Genomic DNA, 19,911 nt, shown 5'->3' with positions numbered 1-19,911 from the left:
AATACAAAGGGCACAATGCCGACTTAAGTACGAGAGTACTGACAGTCTAACTTTCTATGATTTGAACCTCTCCCGTGAGGGCAGTTTTAGATTCCGATTCTTCACTTCAAGTTTACTGTATCCCTTGGACCTTCTTATTGACGATGAAACACAGAAATTGCATCCGAATTTAATACAAAAGCCACAATGCCGACTTAAGTACAAGAGGACTGACACTCTAACTTTCTATGATTTGAACCTCTCCAGTGAGTCCAGTTTCAGATTCCGATGCTTCACTTCAGGTTTACGGTATCCTTGGTCCTTCTTATTGACAATGAAACACAGAAATTTCATGCAAATTTAATACAAAAGGCACAATGCCGACTTAAGTACAAGAGGACTGACTCTCTAACTTTCTATGATTTTAACCTCTCCTGTGAGTCCAGTTTTAGATTCCATTGCTTCACTTCAGGTTTACTGTATCTCTTGTACCTTCTCATTGACGATGAAACACAGAAAATGCATCCGAATTTAATACAAGAGGTACAATGCCGACTTAAGTACAAGAGGACTGACACTCTAACCTTCTATGATTTGAACCTCTCCTGGGCCCCCAGTTTTAGATTCCGATGCATCACTTTAGGTTTACTGTATACCTTGGACCTTGTTTTTGACGATGAAACACAGAATTTACATCCGAATTTAATACAAAAGGCACAATGACGACTTAAGTACAAGAGGACTGACACCGTAACTTTCTATGATTTGAACCTCTCCTGTGAGTCCTGTTTTAGATTCTGATGCTTCACTTCAGATTTACTGTATCCCTTGGACCTTCTTATGGCCGATGAAACACAGAAATTGCATCCGAATTTAATACAAAAGGCACAATGCCTACTTAAGTGCAAGAGGACTGACACTCTAACTTTCTATGATTTGAACCGCTCCTGTGAGTCCAGTTTTAGATTCCGATGCCTCACTTCAGGTTTACTGTATACCTTGGACCTTGTTATTGACGATAAAACACAGAAATTGCATCCAAATTTAATACAAAAGGCACAATGCCGACTTAAGTACAAGAGGACTTACACCGTAACTTTCTATGATTTGAACCTCCCCTGTGAGTCCTGCTTTAGATTCTGATGCTTCACTTCAGGTTTACTGTATCCCTTGGACCTTCTTATTGACGATGAAACACAGAAATTGTATCTGAATTTAATACAAAAGGCATAATGCCAACTTAAGTACAAGAGGACTGACACTCTAACTCTCTATGATTTGAACCTCTCCTGTGAGTCCAGTTTTAGATTCCGATGCTTCACTTCAGGTTTACTGTTTACCTTGGACCTTCTTATTGACGATGAAACACAGAAATTGCATCCGAATTTAATACATAAGGCACAATGCCGACTTAAGTACAAGAGGACTGACACTCTGACTTTCTATGATTTGAACCTCTCCAATGAGTCCAGTTTTACATTCCGATGCCTCACGTCAGGTTATCTGTATACCTTGGGGCTTCTTATTGACGATGAAACACAGAAATTGCATCCGAATTTAATACAAAAGGCACAATGCTGACTTAAGTACAAGAGGACTGACACTCTAACTTTCTATGATTTGAACCACTACTGTAAGTCCAGCTTTAGATTTCGATGCTTCACTTCAGGTTTACTGTATCCCTTGGACCTTCTTTTTTACGAGGAAACACAGAAATTGCATCAGAATGTACTACAAAAGGCACAATGCCGACTTAAGTGCAAGTGGACTGACACTGTAACTTTCTATGATTTGAACCCCTCCTGTGAGTCCAGTTTTAGATTCCGCTGCTTCACTTCAGGTTTACTGTAACCCATTGACCTTCTTATTGACAATGGAACACAGAAATTGCATCCGAATTTAATACAAAAGGCACAATGCCGACTTAAGTACAAGAGGACTGACACTCTGACTTTCTATGATTTGAACCTCTCCTGTGAGTCCAGTTCTAGATTCCGATGCCTCACTTCAGGTTAACTGTATACCTTGGAGCTTCTTATTGACGATGAAACACAGAAATTGCATCCAAATTTATTACAAAAGGCACAATGCTGACTTAAGTACAAGAGGACTGACACTCTAACTTTCTATGATTTGAACCTCTCCTGTGAGTCCTGTTTTAGATTCTGATGCTTCACTTCAGGTTTACTGTATCCCTTGGACCTTCTTATTGAGGACGAAACACAGAAATTGCATCCGAATGTTATACAAAATGCACAATGCCGACTTAAGTACAAGAGGACTGACACCGTAGCTTTCTATGATTTGAACCTCTCCTGTGAGTCCAGTTTTAGATTCCGATGCATCACTTCAAGTTTACTGTATCCCTTGGACCTTCTTATTGACGATGAAACACAGAAATTGCATCCGAATTTAATACAAAAGGCACAATGCCGACTTAAGTACAAGAGGACTGACACTGTAACTTTCTATGATTTGAACCTCTCCTGTGAGTCCTGTTTTAGATTCTGATGCTTCACTTCAGGTTTACTGTATCCCTTGGACCTTCTTATTGACAACGAAACACAGAAATTGCATCCGAATGTTATACAAAAGGCACAATGCCGACTTAAGTACAAGAGGACTGACACTGTAACTTTCTTTGATTTGAACCTCTCGTGTGAGTCCAGTTTTAGATTCCGATGCTTCACTTCAGGTTTACTGTATCCCTTGGACCTTCTTATTTACGAGGAAACACAGAATTGCATCCGAATGTACTACAAAAGGCACAAAGCCGACTTAAGTGCAAGTGGACTGACACTGTAACTTTCTATGATTTGAAAACCTCCTGTGAGTCCAGTTTTAGATTCCGCTGCTTCACTTCAGGTTTACTGTATCCCGTGGACCTTCTTATTGACAATGGAACACAGAAATTGCATCCGAATTTAATACAAAAGGCACAATGCCGACTTAAGTACAAGAGGACTGACACTCTGACTTTCTATGATTTGAACCTCTCCTGTGAGTCCAGTTTTAGATTCCGATGCCTCACTTCAGGTTAACTGTATACCTTGGAGCTTCTTATTGACGATGAAACACAGAAATTGCATCCGAATTTATTACAAAAGGCACAATGCTGACTTAAGTACAAGAGGACTGACACTCTAACTTTCTATGATTTGAACCTCTCCTGTGAGTCCAGTTTTAGATTCCGATGCTTCACTTCAGGCTTACTGTATCCCTTGGAACTTGTCATTGATGATGAAACACAGAAAATGCATCCGAATTTAATACAAGAGGCACAATGCCGACTTAAGTACAGGAGGACTGACACTCTAACTTTATATGATTTGAACCTCTCCTGGGAGTCCAGTTTTAGATTCCGATGCATCACTTAAGGTTTACTGTATCCCTTGGACCTTCTTACTGACGATGAAACACAGAAATTGCATCCAAATTTAATACAAAAGAAACAATTCTGACTTCAGTACAAGAAGACTGAAACACTAACTTTCTATGATTTGAACCTCTCCTGTGAGTCCAGTTTCAGATTCCGATGCTTCACTTCAGGTTAACCGTATACCTTGGACCTTCTCATTAACGATGAAAGACAGAAATTGCATCCGATTTTAATACAAAAGGCACAATGCCGACTTAAGTACAAGAGGGCTGACACTCTGACTCTCTATGATTTGAACCTCTCCTGTGAGTCCAGTTTTAGATTCCGATGCTTCACTTCAGGTTTACTGTATACGTTGGACCTTCTTATTGACGATGAAACACAGAAATTGCATCCGAATTTAATACAAAAGTCAGAGTGCCGACTGAAGTACAAGAGGACTGACACTCTAAATTTCTATGATTTGAATCTCTCCAGTGAGTCCAGTTTTGGATTCCGATGCTTCACTTCAGGTTTACTGTATCCCTAGGACCTTCTTATTGACAATGAAGCAAAGAAATTGCATCCGAATTTACTGCAAAAGGCAGAATGCCGACTTAAGTACAAGAGGACTGACACTCTGACTTTCTATGATTTGAACCTCTCCAGTGAGTCCAGTTTTAGATTCCGATGCCTCACTTCAGGTTAACTGTATACCTTGGAGCTTCTTATTGACGATGAAACACAGAAATTGCATCCGAATTTAATACAAAAGGCACAGTGCTGACTTAAGTACAAAAGGACTGACACTCTAACTTTCTATGATTTGAACCTCTCCTGTAAGTCCAGTTTTAGATTTCGATGCTTCACTTCAGGTTTACTGTATCCCTTGGACCTTCTCATTAACGCTGAAACACAGAAAATGCATCCGAATTTAATACAAGAGGCACAATGCCGACTTAAGTACAAGAGGACTGAAACACTAATTTTCTATGATTTTAACCTCTCCTGTGAGTCCAGTTTTAGATTCCGATGCTTCACTTTATGTTAACTGTATACCTTGGACTTTCTTATTGACGATGAAACACAGTAATTGCATCTGAATTTAATACAAAAGGCACAATGCCGACTTAAGTACAAGAGGACTGACACTCTAACTTTCAATGATTTGAACCTCTCCTGTGAGTCCGGTTTTAGATTCCGATGCTTCACTTCAGGTTTACTGTATACCTTGGACCTTGATATTGACGATAAAACACAGAAATTGCATCGGAATCTAATACAAAAAGCACAATGCCGACGTAAGTACAAGAGGACTGACACTGTAACTATCTATGATTTGATCTTCACCTGTGAGTCCAGTTTTAGATTCTGATGCTTCACTTCAGGTTTGCTGTATCCCTTGGACTTTCTTATGGACGATGAAACACAGAAATTGCATCCGAATTAAATACAAATGGCACAATGCTGATTTAAGTACAAGAGGACTGACACCGTTACTTTCTATGATTTGAACCTCTCCTGTGAGTCCTGTTTTAGATTATGATTCTTCACTACAGGTTTACTGTATCCCTTGGACCTTCTTATGGACGATGAAACACAGAAATTGCATCCGAATTTAATACAAATGGCACAATGCCTACTTAAGTACAAGAGGACTGACACTCGAACTTATTATGATTTGAACCTCTCCAGTGAGTCCAGTTTTAGATACCGATGCTTCACTTCAGGTTTACTGTAGACCTTGGACCTTGTTATTGACGATAAAACACAGAAATTGCATCCCAATTTAATACAAAAGGCACAATGCCGACTTAAGTACAAGAGGACTGACACCGTAAGTTTCTATGATTAATACTTCCTGTGAGTCCTGTTTTAGATTCTGAAGGTTCATTTCAGGTTTACTGTATCCCTTGGACCTTCTTATTGACGATGAAACACAGAAATTGCATCCGAATTTAATACAAAAGACACAATGCCGACTTAAGTACAAGAGGATTGACACTCTAACTTTCTATGATTTGAACCTCTCCTGTGACTCCAGTTTTAGATTCCGATGATTCACTTCAGGTATACGGTATCCTTGGACCTTCTTATTGACAATGAAACACAGAAATTGCATGCAAATTTAATACAAAAGGCACAATGCCGACTTAAGTACAAAAGGACTGACTCTCTAACTTTCTATGATTTGAACCTCTCCTGTGAGTCCAGTTTTAGGTTCCGATGCTTCACTTCAGGTTAACTGTATCCCTTGGACATTCTCATTGACGATGAAACACAGAAAATGCATCCGAATTTAATACAAGAGGCACAATGCCGACTTAAGTACAAGAGGACTGACACCCTAATCTTCTATGATTTGAACCTGTCCTGGGAGTGCAGTTTTAGATTCCGATGCATCACTTAAGGTTTACTGTATCCCTTGGACCTTCTTAATGACGATGAAACACAGAAATTGCTTCCGAATTTAATACAAAAGACACAATGCCGACTTAAGTACAAGATTACAGAAACTCTAACTTTCTATGATTTAAACCTCTCTTGTTAGTCCAGATTTAGATTCCGATGCTACACTTCAGGTTAACTGTATACCTTGGACCTTCTTATTGACGATGAAAGACAGAAATTGCATCCGAATTTAATACAAAAGGCACAATGCCGAGTTAAGTACAAGAGGACTGACACTCTGACTTTCTATGATTTTAACCTCTCCTGTGAATCCAGTTTTAGATTCCGATGCTTCACTTCAGGTTAACTGTATACCTTGGACCTTCTTATGGCCGATGAAACACAGAAATTGCATCCGAATTTAATACAAAAGGCACAATGCCTACTTAAGTGCAAGAGGACTGACACTCTAAATTTCTATGATTTGAACCTCTCCTGTGAGTCGAGTTTTAGATTCCGATGCCTCACTTCAGGTTTACTGTATACCTTGGACCTTGTTATTGACGATAAAACACAAAAATTGCATCCGAATTTAATACAAAAGGCACAATGCCGACTTAAGTACAAGAGGACTGACACCGTAACTTTCTATGATTTGTACCTCTCCTGTGAGTCCTGCTTTAGATTCTGTTGCTTCACTTCAGGCTTACTGTATCTCTTGCACCTTCTTATTGACGATGAAACACAGAAATTGCATCTGATTTTAATACAAAAGGCACAATGCCGACTTAAGTACGAGAGGAGTGAATCTCTAACTTTCTATGATTTAAACCTCTCCTGTGAGTCCAGTTTTAGATTCCGATGCTACACTTCAGGTTTACTGTATCCCTTGGACCTTCTTATTGACGATGAAACACAGAAATTGCATCCGAATTTGATATAAAAGACACAATGCCGACTTAAGTACAAGAGGACTGAATCTCTAACTTTCTATGATTTAAACCTCTCCTGTGAGTCCAGTTTTAGATTCCGATGCTACACTTCAGGTTAACTGTATACCTTGGACCTTCTCATTAACGATGAAAGACAGAAATTGCATCCGAATTTAATACAAAAGGCACAATGCCGACTTAAGTACAAGAGGACTGACACTCTGACCTTCTATGATTTGAACCTCTCCTGTGAGTCCAGTTTTAGATTCATGTGCTTCACTTCATGTTAACTGTATACCTTGGACCTTCTTATTGACGATGAAACACAGAAATTGCATCCGAAATTAATACAAAAGGTACAATGCCGACTTAAGTACAAGAGGTCTGACACTCTATCTTTCTATGATTTTAACCTCTCCTGTGAGTCCGGTTTTAGATTCCGATGCTTCCCTTCAGGTTTACTGTATACCTGGGACCTTGTTATTGACGATAAAACACAGAAATTGCATCCGAATGTAATACAAAAAGCACAATGCCGACTGAAGTACAAGAGGACTTACACTGTAACTATCTATGATTTGATCCTCTCCTGTGAGTCCAGTTTTAGATTCCGATGCTTCACTTCAGGTTTACTGTATCCCATGGACCTTCTTATTGACGATGAAACACAGACATTGCATTTGAATTTAATACAAAAGGCACAATGCCGACTTAAGTACGAGAGGACTGACACTCTAACTTTCTATAATTTGAACCTCTCCTGTGAGTCCAGTTTTAGATTCCGATGCTTCACTTCAGGTTTACTGTATCCCTTGGACCTTCTTATTGGGCGGAAACACAGAAATTGCATCCAAATTTAATACAAAAGGCACAATGCCGACTTAAGTACAAGTGGACTGACACTCTAACTTTCTATGATTTGAACCTCTCCTGTGAGTCCAGTTTTAGATTCGGATGCTTCACTTCAAGTTTACTGTATCCCTTGGACCTTCCTATTGACGATGAAACACAGAAATTGCATCCGAATTTAATACAAAACGCACAATGCCGACTTAAGTACAAGAGGACTGACACCGTAACTTTCTATGATTTGAACCTCTCCTGTGAGTCCTGTTTTAGATTCTGATGCTTCACTTCAGGTTTACTGTATCCCTTGGACCTTCTTATTGAGGACGAAACACAGAAATTGCATCCGAATGTTATACAAAAGGCACAATGCTGACTTAAGTACAAGAGGACTGACACTGTAACTTTCTATGATTTGAACCTCTCCTGTGAGTCCAGTTTTAGATTCCGATGCTTCACTTCAGGTTTACTGTATCCCTTGGACCTTCTTATTTACGTGGAAACACAGAAATTGCATCCGAATGTTCTACAAAAGGCACAATGCCGACTTAAGTACAAGTGGACTGACACTGTAACTTTCTATGATTTGAACCCCTCCTGTGAGTCCAGTTTTAGATTCCGCTGCTTCACTTCAGGTTTACTGTATCCCGTGGACCTTCTTATTGACAAGGGAACACAGAAATTGCATCCGAATTTAATACAAAAGGCACAAAGTCGACTTAAGTACAAGAGGACTGACACTCTGACTTTCTATGATTTGAACCTCTCCTGTGAGTCCAGTTCTAGATTCCGATGTCTCACTTCAGGTTAACTGTATACCTTGGAGCTTCTTATTGACGATGAAACACAGAAATTGCATCCGAATTTATTACAAAAGGCACAATGCTGACTTAAGTACAAGAGGACTGACACTCTAACTTTCTATGATTTGAACCTCTCCTGTGAGTCCAGTTTTAGATTCCGATGCTTCACTTCAGGCTTACTGTATCCCTTGGACCTTGTCATTGATGATGAAACACAGAAAATGCATCCGAATTTAATACAAGAGGCACAATGCCGACTTAAGTACAGGAGGACTGACACTCTAACTTTATATGGTTTGAACCTCTCCTGGGAGTCCAGTTTTAGATTCCGATGCATCACTTAAGTTTTACTGTACCCCTTGGACCTTCTTATTGACGATGAAACACAGAAATTGCATCCGAATTTAATACAAAAGGCACAATGCCTACTCAAGTACAAGAGGACTGACACTCTAACTTTCTATGTTTTGAACCTCTCCTGTGAGTCCAGTTTTAGATTCCGATGCTTCACTTCAGGTTTGCTGTATCCCATGGACCTTCTTATAGACGATGAAACATAGAAATTGCATCTGAATTTATTACAAAAGGCACAATGCCGACTTAAGTACGAGAGGACTGACAGTCGAACTTTCTATGATTTGAACCTCTCCTGTGAGTCCAGTTTTAGATTCCGATGCTTCACTTCAGGTTTACTGTATCCCTTGGACCTTCTTATTGACGATGAAACACAGAAATTGCATCCGAATTTAATACAAAAGACACAATGCCGACTTAAGTACAAGAGGACTGACACTCTAACATTCTATGATTTGAACCTCTCCTGTGTGTCCAGTTTTAGATTCCGATGATTCACTTCAGGTGTACGGTATCCTTGGACCTTCTTATTGACAATGAAACACAGAAATTGCATGCAAATTTAATACAAAAGGCACAATGCCGACTTACGTACAAAAGGACTGACTCTCTAACTTGCTATGATTTGAACCTCCCCTGTGAGTCCAGTTTTAGGTTCCGATGCTTCACTTCTGGTTAACTGTATCCCTTGGACCTTCTCATTGACGATGAAACACAGAAAATGCATCCGAATTTAATACAAGAGGCACAATGCCGACTTAAGTACAAGAGGACTGACACCCTAAACTTCCATGATTTGAACCTGTCCTGGGAGTCCAGTTTTAGATTCCGATGCATCACTTAAGGTTTACTGTATCCCTTGGACCTTCTTAATGACGATGAAACACAGATATTGCATCCGAATTTAATACAAAAGACACAATGCCGACTTAAGTACAAGATTACTGAAACTCTAACTTTCTATGATTTAAACCTCTCCTGTTAGTCCAGATTTAGATTCCGATGCTACACTTCAGGTTAACTGTATACCTTGGACCTTCTCATTAACGATGAAAGACAGAAATTGCATCCGAATTTAATACAAAAGGCACAATGCCGACTTAAGTACATGAGGACTGACACTCTAACTTTCTATGATTTGAACCTCTCCTGTGAGTCCGGTATTAGATTCCGATGCTTCACTTCAGGTTTACTGTATACCTTGAACCATGTTATTGACGATAAAACACAGAAATTGCATCCGAATGTAATACAAAATGCACAATGCCGACTTAAGTACGAGAGGACTGACACTGTAACTATCTATGATTTGATCCTCTCCTGTTAGTCCAGTTTTAGATTCTGATGCTTCACTTCAGGTTTGCTGTATCCCTTGGACCTTCTTATGGACGATGAAACACAGAAATTGCATCCGAATTAAATACAAATGCTCAAGGCCTACTTAAGCACAAGAGGAGTGAAACTCTAATTTTCTATGATTTGAACCTCTCCTGAGGGTCCAGTTTTAGAATCCGATGCTTCACTTCAGGTTTACTGTATCCCTTGGACCTTCTAATTGACGATGAAACACAGAAATTGCATCCGAATTTAATACAAATGGCACAATGCCGACTTAAGTACAAGAGGACTGACACCGTTACTTTCTATGATTTGAACCTCTCCTGTGAGTCCTGTTTTAGAATATGATGCTTCACTTCAGGTTTACTGTATCCCTTGGACCTTCTTATGGACGATGAAACACGGAAATTGCATCCGAATTTAATACAAAAGGAACAATGCCTACTTAAGTACAAGAGGACTGACACTCGAACTTTCTATGATTTGAACCTCTCCTGTGAGTCCAGTTTTAGATTCCGATGCTTCACTTCAGGTTTACTGTAATCCTTGGATATTGTTATTGACGATAAAACACAGAAGTTGCATCGCAATTTAATACAAAAGGCACAATGCCGACTCAAGTACAAGAGGACTGACACTCTAACTTTCTATGATTTGAACCTCTCCTGTGAGTCCAGTTTTAGATTCCGATGCTTCTCTTCAGGTTTACTGTATCCCATGGACCTTCTTATTGCCGATGAAACATAGAAATTGCATCTGAATTTAATACAAAAGGCACAATGCCGACTTAAGTACGAGAGGACTGACAGTCTAACTTTCTATGATTTGAACCTCTCCTGTGAGTCCAGTTTTAGGTTCCGATGCTTCACTTCAAGTTTTCTGTATCCCTTGGACCTTCTTATTGATGATGAAACACAGAAATTGCATCCGAATTTAATATAAAAGGCACAATGCCGTCTTAAGTACAAGAGGACTGACACTCTAACTTTCTATGATTTGAACCACTCCTGTGAGCCCAGTTTTAGATTCCGATGCTTCACTTCAGGTTTACTGTATCCCTTGGACCTTCTTATTGACAATGAAAGACAGAAATTGCATCCGAATTTCATACAAAAGGCACAATGCCTACTTAAGTACAAGAGGACTGACACTCGAACTTTCTATGATTTGAACCTCTCCTGTGAGTCCAGTTTTAGATTCCGATGCTTCACTTCAGGTTTACTGTATCCCTTGGACCTTCTTGTTGACGATGAAACACAGAAATTGCATCCGAATGTAATACAAAAGGCACAATGCCGACTTAAGTACAAGAGGACTGACACTATAACTGTCTATGATTTGAACCTCTCCTGTGAGTCCAGTTTTAGATTCCGATGCTTCACTTCAGGTTTACTGTATCCCTTGGACCTTCTTATTTACGATGAGACACAGAAATTGCATCCGAATGTACTACAAAAGGCACAATGCCGACTTAAGTACAAGTGGACTGACACTGTAACTTTCTATGATTTGAACCCCTCCTGTGAGTCCAGTTTTATATTCCGCTGCTTCACTTCAGGTTTACTGTATCCCTTGGACCTTCTTATTGACAATGAAGCACAGAAATTGCATCCGAATTTAATACAAAAGGCACAATGCCGTCTTAAGTACAAGAGGACTGACACTCTAACTTTCTATGATTTGAACCTCTCCAGTGAGTCCAGTTTTAGATTCCGATGCTTCACTTCAGGTTTACTGTATCCCTTAGGCCTTCTTATTGACAATGAAACACAGAAATTGCATCCGAATTTAATACAAAAGACACAGTGCCGGCTTAAGTACAAGAGGACTGACACTCTGACTTTCTATGATTTGAACCTCTCCTGTGAGTCCTGTTTTAGATTCTGATGCTTCACTTCAGGTTTATTGTATCCCTTGGACCTTCTCATTGACGATAAAACACAGAAATTGCATCCGAATGTAATACAAAAAGCACAATGCCGACTTAAGTACAAGAGGACTGACACCGTAACTATCTATGATATGATCCTCTCCTGTGAGTCCAGTTTTAGATTCTGATGCTTCTCTTCAGGTTTGCTGTATCCCTTGGACCTTCTTATGGACGATGAAACACAGAAATTGCATCCGAATTTAATACAAAAGGCACAATGCCTACTTAAGTACAAGAGGACTGACACTCTAACTTTCTATGATTTGAACCTCTCCTGTGAGTCCAGTTTTAGATTCCGATGCTTCACTTCAGGTTTACTGTATACCTTGGACCTTGTTATTGACGATAAAACACAGAAATTGCATCCGAATGTAATACAAAAGGGACAATGACGACTTAAGTACAAGAGGACTGACACCGTAACTTTCTATGATTTGAACCTCTCCTGTGAGTCCTGTTTTAGATTCTGATGCTTCACTTCATGTTTACTGTATACCTTGGACCTTCTTATGGACGATGAAACACAGAAATTGCATCCGAATTTAATACAAAAAGCACAATGCCTACTTAAGTACAAGAGGATGACACTCTAACTTTCTATGATTTGAACTTCTCCTGTGAGTCCACTTTTAGATTCCGATGCTACACTTCAGGTTTACTGTATCCCATGGACCTTCTTATTGACGATGAAACACAGACGTTGCATCTGAATTTAATACAAAATGCACAATGCCGACTTAAGTACAAGAGGACTGACACTGTAACTATCTATGATTTGATCCTCTCCTGTGAGTCCGGTATTAGATTCTGATGCTTCACTTCAGGTTTGCTGTATCCCTTTGACCTTCTTATGGACGATGAAACACAGAAATTGCATCCGAATTAAATACAAATGCTCAAGGCCTACTTAAGTACAAGAGGAGTGAAACTCTAATTTTCTATGATTTGAACCTCTCCTGAGGGTCCAGTTTTAGAATCCGATGCTTCACTTCAGGTTTACTGTATCCCTTGGACCTTCTAATTGACGATGAAACACAGAAATTGCATCCGAATTTAATACAAAAGACACAATGCCGACTTAAGTACAAGAGGACTGACACTCTAACTTTCTATGATTTGAACCTCTCCTCTGAGTCCAGTTTTAGATTCCGATGATTCACTTCAGGTATACGGTATCCTTGGACCTTCTTATTGACAATGAAACACAGAAATTGCATGCAAATTTAATACAAAAGGCACAATGCCGACTTAAGTACAAAAGGACTGACTCTCTAACTTTCTATGATTTGAACCTCTCCTGTGAGTCCAGTTTTAGGTTCCGATGCTTCACTTCAGGTTAACTGTATCCCTTGGACATTCTCATTGACGATGAAACACAGAAAAAGCATCCGAATTTAATACAAGAGGCACAATGCCGACTTAAGTAAAAGAGGACTGACACCCTAACCTTCCATGATTTGAACCTGTCCTGGGAGTCCAGTTTTAGATTCCGATGCATCACTTAAGGTTTACTGTATCCCTTGGACCTTCTTAATGACGATGAAACACAGAAATTGCATCCGAATTTAATACAAAAGACACAATGCCGACTTAAGTACAAGATTACTGAAACTCTAACTTTCTATGATTTAAACCTCTCCTGTTAGTCCAGATTTAGATTCCGATGCTACACTTCAGGTTAACTGTATACCTTGGACCTTCTCATTAACGATGAAAGACAGAAATTGCATCCGAATTTAATACAAAAGGCACAATGCCGACTTTAGTACAAGAGGACTGACACTCTGACTTTCTATGATTTTAACCTCTCCTGTGAGTCCAGTTTTAGATTCCGATGCTTCACTTCAGGTTAACTGTATACCTTGGACCTTCTTATTGACGATGAAACACAGAAATTGCATCCGAATTTAATACAAAAGGCACAATGCCGACATAAGTACTAGAGGACTGACATTCTAACTTTCTATGATTTTAACCTCTCCTGTGAGTCCGGTTTTAGATTCCGATGTTTCCCTTTAGGTTTACTGTATACCTTGCACCTTGTTATTGACGATAAAACACAGAAATTGCATTCGAATGTAATACAAAAAGCACAATGCCTACTTAAGTACAAGAGGACTGACACTGTAACTATCTATGATTTGATCCTCGCCTGTGAGTCCAGGTTTAGATTCTGATGCTTCTCTTCAGGTTTGCTGTATATCTTGGACCTTCTTATGGACGATGAAACACAGAAATTGCATTCGAATTTAATACAAAAGGCACAATGCCTACTTAAGTACAGGAGGACTGAAACTCTAATTTTCTATGATTTGAACCTCTCCTGTGTGTCCAGTTTTAGATTCCGATGCTTCACTTCAGGTTTACTGTATCCCTTGGACCTTCTTATTGACGATGAAACACAGAAATTGCATCCGAATTTAATACAAAAGGCACAATGCTGACTTAAGTACAAGAGGACTGACACCGTAACTTTCTATGATTTGAACCTCTCCTGTGAGTCCTGTTTTCGATTCTGATGCTTCACTTCAGATTTACTGTTTCCCTTGGACCTTCTTATGGCCGATGAAACACAGAAATTGCATCCGAATTTAATACAAAAGGCACAATGCCTACTTATGTGCAAGAGGACTGACACTCTAAATTTCTATGATTTGAACCTCTCCTGTGAGTCCAGTTTTAGATTCCGATGCCTCACTTCAGGTTTACTGTATACCTTGGACCTTGTTATTGACGATAAAACACAAAAATTGCATCCGAATTTAATACAAAAGGCACAATGCCGACTTAAGTACAAAAGGACTGACACCGTAACTTTCTATGATTTGTACCTCTCCTGTGAGTCCTGCTTTAGATTCTGATGCTTCACTTCAGGCTTACTGTATCTCTTGCACCTTCTTATTGACGATGAAACACAGAAATTGCATCTGAATTTAATACAAAAGGCACAATGCCGACTTAAGTACGAGAGGAGTGACACTCTAATTTTCTATGATTTGAACCTCTCCTGTGTGTCCAGTTTTAGATTCCGATGCTTCACTTCAGGTTAACTGTATACCTTGGACCTTTTTATTGACGATGAAACACAGAAATTGCATCCGAATTTAATACAAAAGTCACAGTGCCGACTTAAGTACAACAGGACTGACACTCTAACTTTCTATGATTTGAACCTCTCCTGTGAGTCCAGTTTTGGATTCCGATGCTTCACTTCAGGTTTACTGTATCCCGTGGACCTTCTTATTGACAATGAAACACAGAAATTGCATCCGAATTTAATACAAAAGGCACAATGCCGACTTAAGTACAAGAGGACTGACACTCTGACTTTCTATGATTTGAAGCTCTCCAATGAGTCCAGTTTCAGATTCCGATGCTTCACGTAAGGTTAACTGTATACCTTGGAGATTCTTATTGACGATGAAACACAGAAATTGCATCCGAATTTAATACAAAAGGCACAATGCTGACTTAAGTACAAGAGGACTGAAACTCTAACTTTCTATGATTTGAACCACTCCTGTAAGTCCAGCATTAGATTCCGATGCTTCACTTCAGGTTTACTGTATCCCTTGGACCTTCTCATTGACGATGAAACACAGAAAATGCATCTGAATTTAATACAAGAGGCACAATGCCGACTTAAATACAAGAGGACTGAAACACTAACTTTGTAAGATTTTAACCTCTCCTGTGAGTCCAGTTTTTGATTCCGATGCTTCACTTTATGTTAACTGTATACCTTGGACCTTCTTATTGACGATGAAACACAGTAATTGCATCCGAATTTAATACAAAAGGCACAATGCCGACTTAAGTACAAGAGGACTGACACTCTAACTTTCTATGATTTGGACCTCTCCTGTGAGTCCGGTATTAGATTCCGATGCTTCACTTCAGGTTTACTGTATACCTTGAACCATGTTATTGACGATAAAACACAGAAATTGCATCCGAATGTAATACAAAATGCACAATGCCGACTTAAGTACAAGAGGACTGACACTGTAACTATCTATGATTTGATCCTCTCCTGTGAGTCCAGTTTTAGATTCTGATGCTTCACTTCAGGTTTGCTGTATCCCTTGGACCTTCTTATGGACGATGAAACACAGAAATTGCATCCGAATTAAATACAAATGCTCAAGGCCTACTTAAGTACAAGAGGAGTGAAACTCTAATTTTCTATGATTTGAACCTCTCCTGAGGGTCTAGTTTTAGAATCCGATGCTTCACTTCAGGTTTACTGTATCCCTTGGACCTTCTAATTGACGATGAAACACAGAAATTGCATCCGAATTTAATACAAATGGCACAATGCCGACTTAAGTACAAGAGGACTGACACCGTTACTTTCTATGATTTGAACCTCTCCTGTGAGTCCTGTTTTAGATTATGATGCTTCACTTCAGGTTTACTGTATCCCTTGGACCTTCTTATGGACGATGAAACACAGAAATTGCATCCGAATTTAATAGAAAAGGCACAATGCCTACTTAAGTACAAGAGGACTGACACTCTAACTTTCTATGATTAGAACCTCTCCTGTGAGTCCAGTTATAGATTCCGATGCTTCACTTCAGGTTTACTGTATCCCATGGACCTTCTTATTGACGATGAAACATAGAAATTGCATCTGAATTTAATACAAAAGGCACAATGCCGACTTAAGTACGAGAGGACTGACAGTCTAACTTTCTATGATATGAACCTCTCCTGTGAGTCCAGTTTTAGATTCCGATGCTTCACTTCAGGTTTACTGTATCCCTTGGACCTTCTTATTGACGATGAAACACAGAAATTGCATCCGAATGTAATACAAAAGGCACAATGCCGACTTAAGTACAAGAGGACTGACACTATAACTTTCTATGATTTGAACCTCTCCTGTGAGTCCAGTTTTAGATTCCGATGCTTCACTTCAGGTTTACTGTATCCCTTGGACCTTCTTATTTACGATGAGACACAGAAATTGCATCCGAATTTACTACAAAAGGCACAATGCCGACTTAAGTACAAGTGGACTGACACTGTAACTTTCTATGATTTGAACCCCTCCTGTGAGTCCAGTTTTATATTCCGCTGCTTCACTTCAGGTTTACTGTATCCCTTGGACCTTCTTATTGACAATGATACACAGAAATTGCATCAGAATTTAATACAAAATTCACAATGCCGTCTTAAGTACAAGAGGACTGACACTCTAAGTTTCTGTGATTTGAACCTCTCCAGTGAGTCCAGTTTTAGATTCCGATGCTTCACTTCAGGTTTACTGTATCCCTTAGGCCTCCTTATTGACAATGAAACACAGAAATTGCATCCGAATTTAATACAAAAGGCACAATGCCGGCTTAAGTACAAGAGGACTGACACCGTAACTTTCTATGATTTGAACCTATCCTGTGAGTCCTGTTTTAGATTCTGATGCTTCACTTCAGGTTTACTGTATACCTTGGACTTTCTTATGGACGATGCAACACAGAAATTGCATCCGAATTTAATACAAAAAGCACAATGCCGACTTAAGTACAAGAGGACTGACACCGTAACTATCTATGATATGATCCTCTCCTGTGAGTCCAGTTTTAGATTCTGATGCTTCTCTTCAGGTTTGCTGTATCCCTTGGACCTTCTTATGGACGATGAAACACAGAAATTGCATCCGAATTTAATACAAAAGGCACAATGCCTACTTAAGTACAAGAGGACTGACACTCTACATTTCTATGATTTGAACCTCTCCTATGAGTCCAGTTTTAGATTCCGATGCTTCACTTCAGGTTTACTGTATACCTTGGACCTTGTTATTGACGATAAAACACAGAAATTGCATCCGAATGTAATACAAAGGGGACAATGCCGACTTAAGTACAAGAGGACTGACACCGTAACTTTCTATGATTTGAACCTCTCCTGTGAGTCCTGTTTTAGATTCTGATGCTTCACTTCAGGTTTACTGTATACCTTGGACTTTCTTATGGACGATGAAACACAGAAATTGCATCCGAATTTAATACAAAAAGCACAATGCCTACTTAAGTACAAGAGGATGACACTCTAACTTTCTATGATTTGAACCTCTCCTGTGAGTCCACTTTTAGATTCCGATGCTTCACTTCAGGTTTACTGTATCCCATGGACCTTCTTATTGACGATGAAACACAGAAATTGCATCTGAATTTAATACAAAGTGCACAAAGCCGACTTAAGTACAAGAGGACTGACACTGTAACTATCTATGATTTGATCCTCTCCTGTGAGTCCAGTTTTAGATTCTGAAGCTTCACTTCAGGTTTGCTGTATCCCTTGGACCTTCTTATGGACGATGAAACACAGAAATTGCATCCGAATTAAATACAAATGCTCAAGGCCTACTTAAGTACAAGAGGAGTGAAACTCTAATTTTCTATGATTTGAACCTCTCCTGAGGGTCCAGTTTTAGAATCCGATGCTTCACTTCAGGTTTACTGTATACCTTGGACCTTCTAATTGACGATGAAACACAGAAATTGCATCCGAATTTAATACAAATGGCACAATGCCGACTTAAGTACAAGAGGACTGACACCGTTACTTTCTATGATTTGATCCTCTCCTGTGAGTCCTGTTTTAGATTATGATGCTTCACTTCAGGTTTACTGTATCCCTTGGACCTTCTTATGGACGATGAAACACAGAAATTGCATCCGAATTTAATACAAAAGGAACAATGCCTACTTAAGTACAAGAGGACTGACACTCGAACTTTCTATGATTTGAACCTCTCCTGTGAGTACAATTTTAGATTCCGATGCTTCACTTCAGGTTTACTGTAAACCTTGGACCTTGTTATTGACGATAAGACACAGAAATTGCATCGCAATTTAATACAAAAGGCACAATGCCGACTTAAGTACAAGAGGACTGACACTCTAACTTTCTATGATTGGAACCTATCCTGTGAGTCCAGTTTTAGATTCCGATGCTTCACTTCAGGTTTACTGTATCCCATGGACCTTCTTATTGACGATGAAACATAGAAATTGCATCTGAATTTAATACAAAAGGCACAATGCCGACTTAAGTACGAGAGGACTGACAGTCTAACTTTCTATGATTTGAACCTCTCCTGTGAGTCCAGTTTTAGATTCCGATGCTTCACTTCAAGTTTTCTGTATCCCTTGGACCTTCTTATTGACGATGAAACACAGAAATTGCATCCGAATTTAATATAAAAGGCACAATACCGACTTAAGTGCAAGAGGACTGACACTCTAACTTTCTATGATTTGAACCACTCCTGTGAGCCCAGTTTTAGATTCCGATGCTTCACTTCAGGTTTACTGTATCACTTGGACCTTCTTATTGACAATGAAACACAGAAATTGCATCCGATTTTAATACAAAAGGCACAATGCCTACTTAAGTACAAGAGGACTGACACTCGAACTTTCTATGATTTGAACCTCTCCTGTGAGTCCAGTTTTAGATTCTGATGCTTCACTTCATGTTTACTGTATCCCTTGGACCTTCTCATTGACGATAAAACACAGAAATTGCATCCGAATGTAATACAAAAAGCACAATGCCGACTTAAGTACAAGAGGACTGACACCGTAACTATCTATGATATGATACTCTCCTGTGTGCCCAGTTTTAGATTCTGATGCTTCTCTTCAGGTTTGCTGTATCCCTTGGACCTTCTTGTGGACGATGAAACACAGAAATTGCATCCGAATTTAATACAAAAGGCACAATGCCTACTTAAGTACAAGAGGACTGAAACTCTAATTTTCTATGATTTGAACCTCTTCTGTGAGTCCAGTTTTAGATTCCGATGCTACACTTCAGGTTTACTGTATCCCTTGGACCTTCTTATAGACGATGAAACACAGAAATTGCATCCGAATTTAATTCAAAAGGCACAATGCCGACTTAAGTACAAGAGGACCGACACCGTAGCTTTCTATGATTTGAACCTCTCCTGTAAGTCCTGTTTTA

Source organism: Schistocerca serialis, chromosome 4 (assembly GCF_023864345.2).
Source record: "Schistocerca serialis cubense isolate TAMUIC-IGC-003099 chromosome 4, iqSchSeri2.2, whole genome shotgun sequence".
Taxonomy (NCBI): domain Eukaryota; kingdom Metazoa; phylum Arthropoda; class Insecta; order Orthoptera; family Acrididae; genus Schistocerca; species Schistocerca serialis.
The sequence above is the reverse complement of the archived record's forward strand: the minus strand, read 5'-3'. Positions refer to the sequence as shown.